At 35.5% G+C, this 15,483-nt stretch overlaps 1 pseudogene across 1 annotated transcript; it reads right to left on the bottom strand.

The window, feature by feature from the left end:
• Positions 1 to 1,368: 1,368 nt before the first annotated feature.
• LOC117095393 lies at positions 1,369 to 2,468 on the bottom strand (annotated as a pseudogene). Its single transcript, XR_004441953.1, has one exon. The product of XR_004441953.1 is annotated as a cyclin-dependent kinase 7-like (transcript).
• Between the last annotated feature and the right edge of the window lie 13,015 nt (positions 2,469 to 15,483).

Below are 15,483 nucleotides of genomic sequence, written 5' to 3'. Positions count from 1 at the left end.
AGTTTTAATTTACCCTTGTTTTTACAGAGTCTTAAATGGAGGTTAGATTATTAGTTTTAGCCCTTTTAAAATATTTTCTAATATAAGCATTTGATTTTATACATTTGCAATTAAGCAGCTCTTCGGTTATGTTACCCCAAATTTAATATGCTTTATTTTCATTCCATTCAAAATATGTTTTAATTTTTCTGTGATTTTTTTGACCTATGCAATGTTTAATATTTTGTTTAATTTCCAAATATTTAGGGATTTTCCAGGTATCTTTCTGATATCAAATTCTAGTTTGATTTTATTTTGGTCTGAATATGTATTTTGTATGATTTTAATTTTGTGTTGCTGTTGTTGAGACAGTCTCACTCTGTCACCCAGGCTGAAGTGCAGTGGCCAGATCTGGGCTCAGAGCAAGTTCCGCCTCCCAGGTTCAAGCGATTCTCCTGCCTCAGCCTTCCAAGTAGCTGAGACTACAGGTGCTCACCACCACGCCTGAGTAACTTTTGTATTTTTAGTAGAGATGGGGTTTCATCATGTTGGCCAGGCTGGTTTTGAATGCCTGACCTCATGATCTGCCTGCCTCAGCCTCCCAAAGTGCTGGGATTACAGGCATGAGCCACTGCACCTGGTGATTTCAATTTTTAATATTTGAAGCATTATTAATGGCACAGAAAATACTCTATCTTAATGTTAACTACACTAAGTAGTTCCATGTAAACTTTAAAGAATTTTTCCTATTGTTTGTTGGAAAATAGTCTATGGAAAATATTCTAATATTTTACCAATGAAGTAAATGAAGTAAAAGTGGTTGACAGTACATTCTAAGTCTTCTAACTGATTTTTTGTCCACATGTATTATTTATAAAAACAGGAATTTTGAGTTTTCCAACTATAATTGCAGATTTGTCCCCTTTATCCTTTCAGTTCTATCAGTTATTTATATATTTTGAAACTCTATCATTAGAAAAATATACATATAGAATTGCTATTTTTCCTAGATTAAATTATCCCTTCATTACTATGTAATATCCCTTTACATCTCTTGTAATCTTTCCTGTTCTCAAGTCTAATTTATGTAATGCTAATATACCTACTTCAGCTTCTTTTGACAAGTGTTTACATGGTATACCTTTCTCCATCCTTTAATTTTGAATGTATCTATAGCTATATACTTAAAGTGAGATTCTTGTAGATAGAATATACTTGTCTTGCTCTTGTTAATTCAATTTGGCAATAGCTAGCTCTTAACTGACAAATTTACACAATTTACATTTAATATAGTTACCAATATGATTGGCTTTAAATTTACCGATTTGTTTTTACAAATGTGTGCTATATATATTCTTTTTTTATTTTAAGATACATTTAATAAAAATAACCCATAGTTTTATATATTTTACATGTGTAGAATATTTACAAATTCACTTCTACAGCATTTACTCAATGTTTACTATTTTTCCATTATTTGCCTTTTTGACTATTTCCTTCAGTAGTAAAATGTTGTCCAGTGTTCTTTTTAAAAAATTAGTTTCTTGGGCAATCCTCCCTGTTCCAAGGCCTCTGTTCTTTTCCTTTTTGTTGCCAAAGCCGGATTTGATTGCTCCTTTAAGGTTTCCACTGGACAGTTGGGTCTTGGTAGCTGACATCCAGGTGTTGGCCCTGGCTGATTACTGAAATACTTCATTTTCAGTGGCTGCGTGGCCGTAATTCGAGCACATGGATCAAATAAGAATAAGCCTTGTATGAGATCTAGTAAGTCATCTCCTGCTGCACTGAAGATGTGATGCAACGGGATTCCAGGGAAACTATTAAATGTCACATAATCTGGAAGACTACACATGTCCGGCCACTGTTCCTCAGTTGGTGTACCCAAATATTCTTGTTAGTTGATCAAGGTCTGAATCTCCTGACGAAAAAAGGAACCCTTAGAAGCAACTCTACCAATATACAGCCAACAGCCCACATGTCCACACTCACACCATACATCCTAGCTCCAAATAGTAACTCAGGGGCCCGATACCACCTGGTTGCAACCTGATGTGTATAAGCACTACTGGGGTTCCCAAATGATTTGGCCAGGCCAAAATCTGCCAGTTTTAGAACTCCATTTTCATCTAGCAACAAGTTGTTTGGTTTTAGATCCCTATGTAGGATCCAATGTTGATGTAAATATTCTAATCCTTGAAGAGTCATCAACATGCAGGCTTTGATGTGTGATGGTGTCAGCACAAGACTATTATCCTTTATTATAACCTCTAGATCAGTTTCCATAAAACCAAAGACAAGGCTAATATTAGATTTATGTCCAAAAGCATCAAGGAGACCAATTATATTTGGATGACTTAGCTCCTGTAATATTGTATCTCTCTTAAGGCTGTTCCGCTTATACCATCTTTAGCTTCTGATCTATGTCCAAGTCTGATTTTAGTAATGGCGACAATTTGGTTGGTATTCTTATCTCTGGCCTTGTAAACTGTGGCAAACTTAAAGCCTCCAACAGCCACTTCCGTCCACCAGGCTCCATCGCATTAGTATCTATATATTCTTTTTCTCTTCCTTTTTCTACTATCCTTTTGTGTTAAGTGGGCATTTTAATTATTCAATTCTATCATCACTATTGGCCTATAAGACAGAGCTTTCTGAATTGTTTTTACTATTTTTCTAGGATTTACCATATACATGTTTAAGTTCTTACAGTCTAAATTTTAGGAATATATCATTTCAATATGGTTTAACAGCCACACATCACTTCCTTCCACTAATTCTTTGTGCTATTATTTTGTTATGTTTTACTCCTAATTATGTTACAGTCTGACCACTGTACTGTTACTATTTTTCTTCACTCAATTATCTTTCAGAAGTATTTTTAAATGAATTTTTATATTCTCACATCTTTACTATTTAGAACATTTTATCAATATTTTGTATAGATCCAGATATTTATCATGTATCACAATCCTTCTGCCTATAAAACTTTATCATTTCTTATAGTACAAAACTTCACTGCCAATGAATTTTCTCATCTTTTGTCTACTTAAAAAGTATTCTATTTTATTTTCATTGCTAAAAGATAGTTTTGTAGGGTATAAAATTTTGAGTGAGTTAACAGTTTTTTTTCTTGTACTTTAAAGATATTGATTTATTGCTTTCTGCCTTATTTAGTCTCTTACAAGAAGATTGCTGACATTCTTATCTTTGGTTTTCCATATGTAATCGTGTGTTTGTTTTTTTTTTTTCCTTTGGATGCTTTTAAGATTTTATCTTCATATTTGGTTTTCAGAAGTTTAGCTTTGATGTGCCCAAGTATTTTTTTAAATTATTTCTTCTGCTTTAAACCCTGGCTTTTTAAATCTGCTGTTTGCTCTCTTTCATTCATTTTGGAATATTATTTACTATTATCTTTTTGAATATATTCTGTGCCATAGTCTCTTTCTTCTCCTCATAAAACCTCAATTATATGTATGTTAGATTATTTGATATTATTCTATGGCTACTGAATATTCTATTCTCTTGCTATTATTGTTTCTTCATTTTTTTTTCTTTTTTAGTTTGGATAATTTGCATTGGTCCAACTTAAAGTTCAACAATTCCTTTCACTGCTATATCCAGACTGTTGATAAGTCATTCAGCAGAAAACTTATCAAATAAATTCTTCTTCTCTGTTTAGCATGTTTTTAAACATTTCTAGAATTCTCACTTGATTTCTTTTTAAATTTCTATATACCTGCTGAAATTTCTCATTTGTTCATACATGTGTTAACCTTTTTTACTACACTCTTTAGCATATTTAACATAGTTGTTTTGAAATACTTCATCTAAAGTACCATGATCTCATCACATCTTGGTTTGATTCTGTTGACTCCTTTATCTCTTGATAATGGGTAATTTGTCATAGTCATTGTTATTGTTTGTGTGTATCATATAATAACACACTGAATGTAGACATCATGGCTAAAGAAAAATTGAGAGTGAGATAAATATGCAACAGGAAATGGGCACACTTCTTATGGCAGTTCGTTAATATGAAGGTTAGGTCAGTCTAAGTAGTAGCTGAACTCAGTTGATTGTGGTTGTTGTTCTAATTACCTCTGATTAACCATAGACTTCAAATTCCTCCAGTCATAGACTACTACTACCTTGTGCTTAGGTTGAGGCACCTAGGGTGCTGGAGGGTTTTAACAGTATTTTGCTCCATCTTCACCTTTTAGCAGACCTTGCATCCCCATGCCACAGAGTGGGTCCCCATTCAGTATCTTTCCCCTTTCCCAGAGAATATACTGCCTGCATTAGCTTGTTTCTATGTACAAGGCTTTTGCAGGTGCCAGGGGATTTCTAGTTTCTTATTTTAGCTTCTCATCCTTCCTTCCTCTCTCATCATGATAGCCAAGATCTACCTTGCTTTTTCATCAGTGTAAGATCATGTACTTAACTTTTCTATTCTATTCTTAGTGAAATACAGCATTTCTCATCTCCTGCTACTCCAATGGCAGCCAAACTGGTATCAGGGGTGTATGGAGGTTGCCTGCTTCTCTCTTAGTAGCAACACCTTTATTTTCATGTGAGGAAAAGATTCAGAACAGGGTTAGACATTGCACCTTTCCCTCAACAGCAACCAATCATATCTACATTCCTGCATCACCAAAGAATTTGTCATGCTTCCAGTCCTACTCAGGAGTACCTGGTTAGGGCCCATGAACAAGCATTGGTGAGTGCTTGCAGATTCTCCTTTGTATGGGGTTTCCATGGGTTCTCAACTATCATGCTGGCCTATTGGGCCTTTAAGTATTTTTTAAATATTCAATTTGCATTAGTCAGGATTCTCCAAAAAAAAGAGGACCAAGAGGATGTATATAAAATGATTTATTACAAGGAATTGGCTTATGTGATTATGGGCACTGAGAAGTCCACACCGAGGGGAACCAATGGTATAGATCCAGTCTGAGTCTGAAAGCCTGAGATGCAGGAGAACCAATCATATCAGTTCCAATTTCAGTCTGCATCTGAAGGCAAGAAAAGTCTGCTGTTCCAGTTTGGAGGCATTTAGACAGATAGAAATAATTCCTTCTTAGCACTTTACTCTATTTAGGCCTTCACAGATTATTTTTTGTGGTTTATTGTTGTTGTTGTTTTAGTAGAGACAAGGTTTCACCATGTTGGCCAGGCTGGTCTCAAATGCCTGACCTCAAGTAATCCACCTGCCTCTGCCTCCCAAAGTGCTGTGATTACAGGTGTGAGCCACCACACTGGCCAGGTCTTCACAGATTGCATGAGACCCACCTTCACTGAGAAGAGCAATATGTTTTACTCAGTCTACTGATTCAAACATTAATATCATCCAGAAACACTCTCACAGACTCAGAATAATGTTTAACCAAATATCTGGGCACTCATTGGCCTTATTAATTTGGCACATAAAATTAACCATCACACAGTTGTTTTCTTTTTATCTGATTGTATAGCTTCCATCTCTTTCTACTTTATTCTGCCAAAGACAAATTTAATGTGGTCCACCTCTCCTGGAGGGTCTTGACATCCTCTGAAATTCAGTGATCTTAGTAGCTTTGAAACTTCAACTATCTGATGAGTACAAACAAGACATACTTTTGTAGATTAATTATTTTTATTGTTAGAGTAGGAGCTTTTTATATCCAAAGTAGAAGCAGCTTTCCCAAATAGTCTTAACATTCAGGGTAGAAAAATTTTGAATCAAGTCATGTTCATTGAGCACCTGTCAGTTTGTTTGATTTTTTTCAATAACTGAAAAAATGAGTTAGCGATACAATGTCTCTAATCTTAATGCATTACAAATCTAGTGCATGAGATAGGTTGTGATGTATATAAAAACACTAACAGTTTGGTGAGAATAAATTAATAATAATTTTATTTTAGCTATTTAAAACAGTAGTACCACTTGCTTCATTACTCAGTTTATGATATACTTTTATTTCTATATTTTTCACACGCAAAACATTTATAATGGCATTTTTACCTTATTCCTGTTATTACTTTTAAGAATAAAATTGACCTTTTTATTTTTTGAATGATCATGCTTGCCTTCTCTGAATGAAGCCATAGAATTTCATTCCTAAATTCTAATAAGCTAACATCATGCTTAACTAAATCTTTTCTTTTATGAAGGGTTTAGAGAACTAAAATGTGATGGCCTTAAGCAAGCTGTAAAGATATGCATTGTTTTCTTTGCTGAATAAAAGCATGGACATAGAAATGTAGCTTGACAGGGATTGACTACATTTTTATATTAATGTTTCCCTCATAGTAAACATAAAAACAGACCCTCTTCCCACAATAAATATTACTTATGTATTACTATATAAGAGTTTACTAAAATATCAATTTATATTTTTGAAAATTATGTAATGGAGATCTGAATATTTCTTAATTTCTATTTTTCATTTTTTAATTTCATATTAACAAATAACTTTTTTAAAGTTTAGAACATAAATACATCTGTGGGACCTTGAAATGTTCAAACCCTCTTGACACAGTGCCTATAAATGTATTATCAACAAAATGATCTTACTCCCACCTTTTTAATCAAGGCCAAGAGTGATGGTAAAGACAGAAAAGGTGACAAAGGCCAAACCACTAGTGGCCACAGCTCCATAGTTTCTGGATGAAATAATTTATACACTAAAACTAGCAGAAAGAACCCCATTATACACCTCAAAGGGGAAAGTGTAGGTGTGTCAATAACAAATCATGCATGTTTATAGTTATTTAGATTCATGTAGTTAAACATGATCACCTAAACCTCACTTGTAATATGTTTGAAAAAACATATGAAGACAGTATCATGGGAAACTTTCCATACTGATAGCTAAGTTCTGTACTTCTGCTACAAAGTTGAAAAATGTGTCCTAAAAGGCAAATATATAAAAACATTCCTGTGAGAAGGGATAGCAAATTGTTCCAAGCCTGTACAAACCTCGGCAGGTATAAATCATGTAATAGCTGAGCATTCCATTAACAATTTAGAGCATTCCATTAAACAATTCCAAATGTCATCAGAGTTTCTCCAACATATAAGCCATATTTCTATCAAAATCTCCCCCATTTTTGACTATTTGTTGTTCATGCTATTGCTGTGGATGCCAAACTGAAATCTACAGGAATTAACCAAGACAAGTACCTTAAAAATTGAGTTCCCACCCCCGCTATACACAGCAATATGGCCAAAAATGCCTTAGCATGAAAACTATTACAATTTTGATTTCTTGAAATTTTCTGGAACCTTGCTGAAAAGGAAACTGTTGTATGAAACCGTTATTTCAAAGATCCATTTCGACTCCTCTGAAAATTATTAACTAAGAAGTAACAGCATCAAGTTAATTTTGTGGGCAGTGGCCAATTTCCACTTGCTCTTCTCCCTCTGTTTTCCCTGCTACAAACAGTAGAAAGATGTCAGTGCAGTTGGCTATTCCCTAACAGTAAAATTCCCCTTCCATTCTAAACAGTTCAGCAGACTCTCAGTACAGAATAAACTAATGGTCATGGGTCAGAGCCCACAGTTCTTTGCTCTTTGTCGTGTTAGTTTTTAAAAATATATGTGATGATCATCTCCTGAATTTCAATTTCCTGAAGACAATATGACAAATTTATTTTAACTATTCTGATGCAGAAAGCTAATTAAGTAAACTGGTTCAGCAACTGATCATGTTTCACTAATTTCAACCATCTGCCTCAACATTTGTTCCTATGTGTACCAGCTTTCATAGCTTCTTTCCTCTAATAGCAATTAATGAAACTGTTAATAAGCTACATATATCATACACTGTTAAAACAATTTACCAAAGGGTAGCATTATGAGACAAATTATATTTAACAATTGTAGAAGAATGACTCTGATTATCACATGTACAACATCAATTAGATTTTTTAAATATGCTTCTCAATTAATTATCTAACTAATTTGGTGCACATTCTATGTATAATTTGTAATTTTAAACTCCTGGTCAAATTTTGCCATCATTTTTACATGCTGACTGCTTATATGAGGCAGATATTAATGAAACATAACCTCTCTGCAAATTACTGAGCCTTGCTTTTATTTTCATTCATTGTGCTTTTTCATAATAACTTTTTCGACCGGGCGCGGTGGCTCAAGCCTGTAATCCCAGCACTTTGGGAGGCCGAGACGGGCGGATCACAAGGTCAGGAGATCGAGACCATCCTGGCTAACCCGGTGAAACCCCGTCTCTACTAAAAAATACAAAAATCTAGCCCGGCAAGGTGGCGGGCGCCTGTAGTCCCAGCTACTCGGGAGGCTGAGGCAGGAGAATGGCGTAAACCCGGGAGGCGGAGCTTGCAATGAGCCGAGATCCGGCCACTGCACTCCAGCCTGGCAACAGAGCGAGACTCCATCTCAAAAAAAAAAAAAGAACTTTTTCACTTACTGTGCAATGCATAAAAAGGCAAATTGTACTATTATCCAGTTTTTGCACTATATTCAAAGAATGATATGATATATGCACACACATATATAATAATTTTAATTTTAAATGAGGTTAATTTATAAATATATTTTACAAATATCCTTTAAAAAACAGTACACCAAAAACCAAAAAATAAATGGCTTTTATAAAGTAAGTCCTATCTAATTTAAACTTCTACAATAGCATTATGGATCTGGTAACTCCTGTATAAATGAAACATACAAAATATGATTTGACTTTGCCAAAGATTTGGTATTTATTTTCCTGGTAATTAAAAAAAAATAAAAAAAGAACATTTCTTCAAAATATGTTTTATAAATACACAGTATTGATGAGTAAGTGCTAAAAGCTCAACTCATCAATACTCTGTAGTTCTCTGTTTAGCCACTACTCTGTCCAAGGGTATGTGAGTGCACACACACTCACACATATTCAAACTCATAGTCTTCTCTATTATAACCACTACCTTTGCTTCCATAATCACATTTACAATATTATTATAGAGGAAGAAATCCTGTATATCATGACATCCAGGACATTTTTACAAAGCTCCAAGATGTGGATGATCCTACACATTCCTCCCCCTAATAAGCTGTGTGGACAGCATAGACCTAATCTAAGAATTTTCAGCCTGGGCATCGTGGCTCATGCCTGTAATCCCAGCACTTTGAGAGTCTGAGGCAGATGGATCACTTGAGGTCAGGAGTTCAAAACCAGCTGGTCCAACATGATGAAACCCATCACTACCAAAAATACAAAAATTAGCCAGGTGTGATGGCACATGACTGTGGTCTCAGCTATTTGGGAGGCTAAGATGAGAGGGTCGCTTGAACTGGGAGGCAGAGGTTGCAGTGAGCCTATTGCACACTTGCACTCCAGCCTGGGTGACAAAACAAGACTGTCTCAAAAAAAAAAAAAAAAAAACCCTAAGGATCTTCAAAATGCTTTTTACCAATTTGTAGCAGATGATATGTACAAGAAAAATACATCTGAAATATTAACAGTAAAAACATATACCAAGTTTCCAAAGCAATTTAGCAAAAAGTCTATTCAGAGTTTTAATGAATCAGAGAGGAGATACATTTATAGCTTAATTCCCATCTGACATAGTTTGGATATCTGTCATCACTCAAATCTCATGTTAAATTGTAATCCCAAAAGCTGGAGGTGGGGCCTGGTAGGAGGTGTTTAGATCATGGGGGCACGGATCCTTCACAGCCTGGTGCAATCTTCATGATAGTGAGTTCTCGTGAGATCTGGTCCTTTAAAAGTGTGTGGTACCTTCCTCACCACTCTCTTTTACTTGCTCCTGCTTTCAACATGTGATATTCCTGGTCTTCTTTGCCTTCTACCATGATTGCAAGTTTCCTGAGGCTTCATCAGAAGCCGAACAGATGCCCAGGACCATGCTTCTTACACAGCCTGCAGAATCGTGAGCCAATGAAACCTCTTTTGTTTATAAATTACCCAATCTCAGATACTTCTTTATACCAAAGCAAGAACAGCCTAATACATCATTCTATACTACACTATGTTCACTCTATGACTCAGGTTTATCAAGACTGGAGATGACTCAAGGACTGATAAACTCTTTTTTTTTTGGTACACTTAACAAAAGTCTCTTTACAAAAAAGACATAAGAGCCTTTTGAGAAGCAGCTCATTCTAAAGCAGGAAAGAGGAAGAGCACTAATTTGGCTTAAATACAAAAGCTCAACACTGTGAGGTTGACTACAGAGGAGGAATCACCACTCAGGCTATTTCTAGTTCATTTCCACGAATGTGTGTTTTATCTCATTTAATCTTTGAGTATATAAGGTTTAAAGAATTTCGGCAAACACCGAAGCATGACCATTAAGTTATGCAACTTCTTGACTGGAGACATAGCTAGTACTGCCTGTACCCAGTCAACAAATGTCTATCAATTCTTCCCTGCTCCTCGCCCAAATTGCAGATTATAATTGTCCTTCTCTGCTTCTTAAATTTAAAGCTAAGCTATTGAAAATACCTATAAATACATCTCATGAGAAAAATTACTTCTTAGATTATTTGATATTATCATTTCTAGTGATAAACAAGTACATATTGGTATGGTTTAGTTAGGAGCAAGGGTTGAAGGGGTACAATGGGATGCCAAGCGGTCTTGGTTCCCTTCTGTTTTGCATATTTTTAAACAGCAAAGAAATTTATATTGAAACTATTACTACTTTACTATTGTCATAAAAAGAGAATTGAGATACCCAAAGAATAATAATCAAAATAATGCAAATGACAAGAATGAGATTCTTGGAAGAATGAGGAAAAAGGAATTGCTAAAAGCATTAAGCAAAAATGACAGAATAATTTGTCCTCCTTTAAACCTGCCCCAATTTTATTGTATAAATAACTTACATTTTACAATGGATATTCTGTATCTTAATTAAAATAATCAGTTTGAAAATCCCCTAAACCAAAGAAGCAATAAAAATACTGAGAAACACTGCCTTCTTCAAATCATAGGAGAATAATTCCACCCAGCTATCTTAGTCTGATTTATTGTCACTAAACAGAATGCCACAGACTGGGTAATTTATAAACAGTAGAAGTTTATTTGGCTCATGGTTCTGGAAGTTGGGAAATCCATGATCAAGGGGTCATCTGGTGAGGATCTTCTTGCTGCATTATTCCATGGTGGAAGGGCAGAAGGGCTGTGAATTCCCTTGCAGTCACGGCAAAAAGAAGACAATGAAAATAATGGTTTCTACTACTCTTTCTTTTCAGAATCCTGAGATGAGAACCTCTTGTGGTGATGAAAAGCACCAACAGTCACCACAGAGGGTCCCCAGATTAGCTACTCCTCTAGGGAGAACTAACTCCTGAGGTAATCTCAATTCTGGCTCCATTCCCCTTATCTAAAATAATCTCTCAACTTTGACCTTGATAATGTTGGCAGCAAATAAAGATGAAGACACACATCACAAATCCAACAAGTACCACTCATTGACTGGTAATGGGAAATTTGGTCCTAAAGTTTCTGTAGACCAGAGATATTTAACTCTGCAGGCTTCCTGTGAATAAACACCCCATATCCTACCCTCTCTTTGTCTACCACTCTAAACATGGCCACTCAGCAGCCATCTTCCTTTGTAAAGGTGAAGCAGAAAAGTTCCAATGAGAAAAGTCATTGACAACTTTGCTCGTTGGTAGTACACTAGTCATTTTTCAACGAAGCCTTCAAAGACTCAAATGTATTATCTTGAATACAAAGCGCAAAATCTAATATCTCTAACATTATCAGGAAAATCAACTGTTTAGTATAGGTTTTTTACTCTTTTAACAATGTTAATTTTGGGTAGTTTTTTTTTTTTTTTTTGAGATTTTTCAATCAAGCCTTCAAAGATAACTCAAATGTATTATCCTGAATACAAAGAGCAAAATCTAATATCTCTAACATTATCAGGAACATCAACTGTTTAGTATAGTTTTTTTTTTCTCTTTTAACAATGTCAATTTTTTTGTTTTTGTTTTGCTTTTTTGGAGACAGGGTCTCATGCCCCTCTCCCAGGCATGAGTAGAGCAGCATGATCATGGCTCACTGCAACCTCTATTTTGCAGGCTCAGGTGATTCTCCCACCTCAGCCTCCTGAGTAGCTGGGACTACAGATGTGTGCAACCACACTCAGCTAATTCCTTTGTACTTTTTGTAGAGAAGGGATTTTTCCATATTATTCAGGCCGGTCTCAGACTCCTGGGCTCAAACGACCCACCTGCCTCGGCTTCCCAAAGTGCTGGGATTACAGACATGAGCCACCATGCCTAGGCAACAATGTCACTTTTGAAAACCATATTTTTAAGAAAATTATTTGACGGTTAATTATTTAGGCTGTAATGACAACCTGAGTTTTTTTTATTATAAATTAGTGAACTGTTTATAATGAAATAATTCCCTAATAACTCAGAAGACATATAGAGCCCTTTCCTCTAATAAATTGCCCCTAATATGCTTCTCTTTTGCATAAAGAGTCCTTTGTCCTTCCTCTAAATTGGCTGTTATTTCTCACCATTGTCATTGTATTACTGCTTCTCATCTGCTTCCTTACTCTATGTACAATTGTCTGGGTAAGGTTTTGAAAGTGTGCCAACCTCTTCTCTGGAGTAAGCTCTGGACTGTTATTTATCATTTAGAGGACTTTTTCATTTACTCCCTAGTTCACAATTTGGTTTCACACCACAGACTAAAATCTGCCTTCTGGACCCATTGAGGTTCGCCATATTGTATATGTTATTGTTGTTTTCCCAGAGAGCATCATATGTTTAAAATAGATTGACTTGTGTTACCATAAATAAGAAATAAGAACTTGCCAGGAATTTAATATATAGTCTAATGGCCTTAGAGAAATGCAAGCAGTTTTGAAGTTTCATTCTCACAGGCATTTTTGGTTTCCACCAAAAAATGACTTTTAAATAAGAAAAATATAGCTATTTTCATCGTGGCTAGCTCTGGCTCTTTAAATTAGGCCAACTCAAGTGCATACATATACCATAGATCCTTAAAGCAAGACTTAGGTATCCACCAGGGTTTATAGCTTTTATTGTGAACCTCCTCTTACTTATTCCCAATCTATTCCCTCGTTTTATTTCTACTAAGGCTCAGTCTTCTAGATCTGTGACTCCTGACTTTATTTCTGCTTACAGTATTTGAGCTTCAGTTTTGCCGGTGAACCTGGTTTGGCTGCTATTCCCATTTTTTACTCCATGGGTTACATCTGGTAGAAATCTCTTGCTACAGCTCCAGGAAACACACACACACACACACCACACACATCTAGTCACAGGAACCCATATATCTACCATTCACCCTGTATTGAGAGAATATTTAGACTCCCAATCTCAAGGTCGTTGTGCATTACAGCAAGTTCAACACTTATTGATAGTTTGCATCAATAGGAGGCAAGCTATCCTGTATCTTCTGTCAAAGTGAAAGGCATGTGAAATGGGAAAATGGAAAACATTATTTCATGACTTTTTTCCTTTTCACATGTATTTAACCACCTCAGTATTAAATGTGCAGAAATGCAATCAGAAACATGAATAGAAAGTTAGTGATTACTTAATAAGATTGTTTAACTTTTTCAAAATCATGAAAATTGCCAGCCACAATTTTTAACAATCTGCTAACTACTCCATAAGATAAAGCAACAGGATGTTGAAGGAGTTTTTTCCTATTGTCTTGGAAATTTTGTTGAAGTTTCAATAATGAAAACAGTAGGTAATAAATACATTCACTTTCTGAAAATAAACAAACAAGAAAAACTAGATACACCTATGCTAGACTTAATTAAGATTACAGAAACTATCTAGTGATTTCATCACACTGAACCATTTCCTGCCTATAGGAGAATTGATAATAAATTAGAAAGGGAGATTGAAATAGATCATCAAGATAGACAGTGCTGTGTCAATTCATTTCCTTTCCCCAACCTGTAAAGAAGAGAAAGGAACTGCTCCCCACTCACAAGCAAAGAAAGATTGGCATGCTTGCCAGTCAGACAAGCATTTAACTTTCCACATGAATATTTGCTAAGCTCTGACAATCTTGGAGAACCAGAAGTGAGTGAGGTGATTAGGTGTTTGGACAGTTTGTAATGTGTCTTAGGGAGATTGAGAGCATATGAACAAAGAGATTGACTTCTACTTCCTGCTTGCAAAATTTTGAGGGCAGTAATATGAGTGCAGTGTGAGAGATGGGCAGGGTAAGGAGACCATTCAGTTGTGAGGTCAGCTTGTCCTTACACCAGTTGGTGTGGTTAAAAAGCATTAAGTCCCCTTAAGCCAAATGATCACTACTTACAATAGCTGGGCTCAGAGCAAGTTGATGCAATTTTGCCCAAGATGGCTGCCTTCTGCCTTGAGAAGCTCCAATATAAGTGGCTAAGTGGGTTGTTCCCCCAGTGTCAGAAAATAAAAGGAATCAGGCAGAGCTCAGAGCTCATTGCTCTGTCTTTGAATGTGAGCAGGCCCTAAACAGAGTTTGTCATGTATGAGTGTAATATCCTGGAGAAATCGTCCTATGTTCTGGGCAAGAAGCAGATGACTGTTTGCCAAAGGGCTTTAAAAATTCTGAACATTCAGAATGAATTCATAGTGGATCATGAATGATTCTAAAATTTGTCTTGAAAAAAAAAATCCATGATAGGCTATGCTGCAAAAACAGGTTTATTATTAAAATATCACCAAAAACCCTATGTTTGAGCATTCTAACACATTTTGTACTATCAATATTCTATGCCTGCACAGTGGAAACAAAGAAGGAAACGTGAGTAAGAAAGCCCTAAGTAATTTTTAACAATGATAAAGGAGCTTGATTTAATGTTAACAAATGCAGATGTTTCAAGTAATGACTTGGCCTTTTGAAAAGACGTTAAGGGGGGCTCCTATGGTAATGTTGACAATACTTACGCATTGTTAGACCACTACCACAAAAAGACAAGGACCTAGCAGAAGTGACCACCCTCACTTATCCACTGACAGTACAAAGCTTGGGATTTACATCATCATCAATCAAAATACTATAATTGATTGCTAAATGTGAATTTTTCCTCTCCTTTCTAAAAACAGCCCTCCTTATTTAATACAATGAATCCACTGAATAAATGAAAGACAACCAAAATCTATTTTTGAACAAAAATTCCAAATAATACTCCTGAAGCTAAAGTGATTTTCAGTTTCAAATGCAAAAACAGAAAGATAGAAATAAACATGTACATTGTTTAGAAGAGGTGGAAAGATTTTGAATAAACAAGTGATTTAATAAACCACAGAGCTTATAATCCTTTAAAAATCCACTGTTCCTTTTCTACACACAACTATGCCAAGTTTAGATCCTTCTTAAATGTCACAGTTTTGATTTCTGAAATGATCTCGTTTACAGATAGCAAGTCATATCTTTATGTTTTCAAAATCTTTTAAGTTTATTAGAACTACTATCAGCGACAGTTTAAAAACAATTCCTGGGGCCAGGCGCAGTGCCTCTCACCTGTAAAGCCAGCACCTGGGGAGGC

This window comes from Trachypithecus francoisi, unplaced genomic scaffold (genome assembly GCF_009764315.1).
Source record: "Trachypithecus francoisi isolate TF-2019V2 unplaced genomic scaffold, Tfra_2.0 Lachesis_group13, whole genome shotgun sequence".
In the NCBI taxonomy this organism is placed as follows: domain Eukaryota; kingdom Metazoa; phylum Chordata; class Mammalia; order Primates; family Cercopithecidae; genus Trachypithecus; species Trachypithecus francoisi.
Note: the sequence above shows the minus strand (reverse complement) of the source record. Positions and strands in the feature narration are given on the sequence as shown.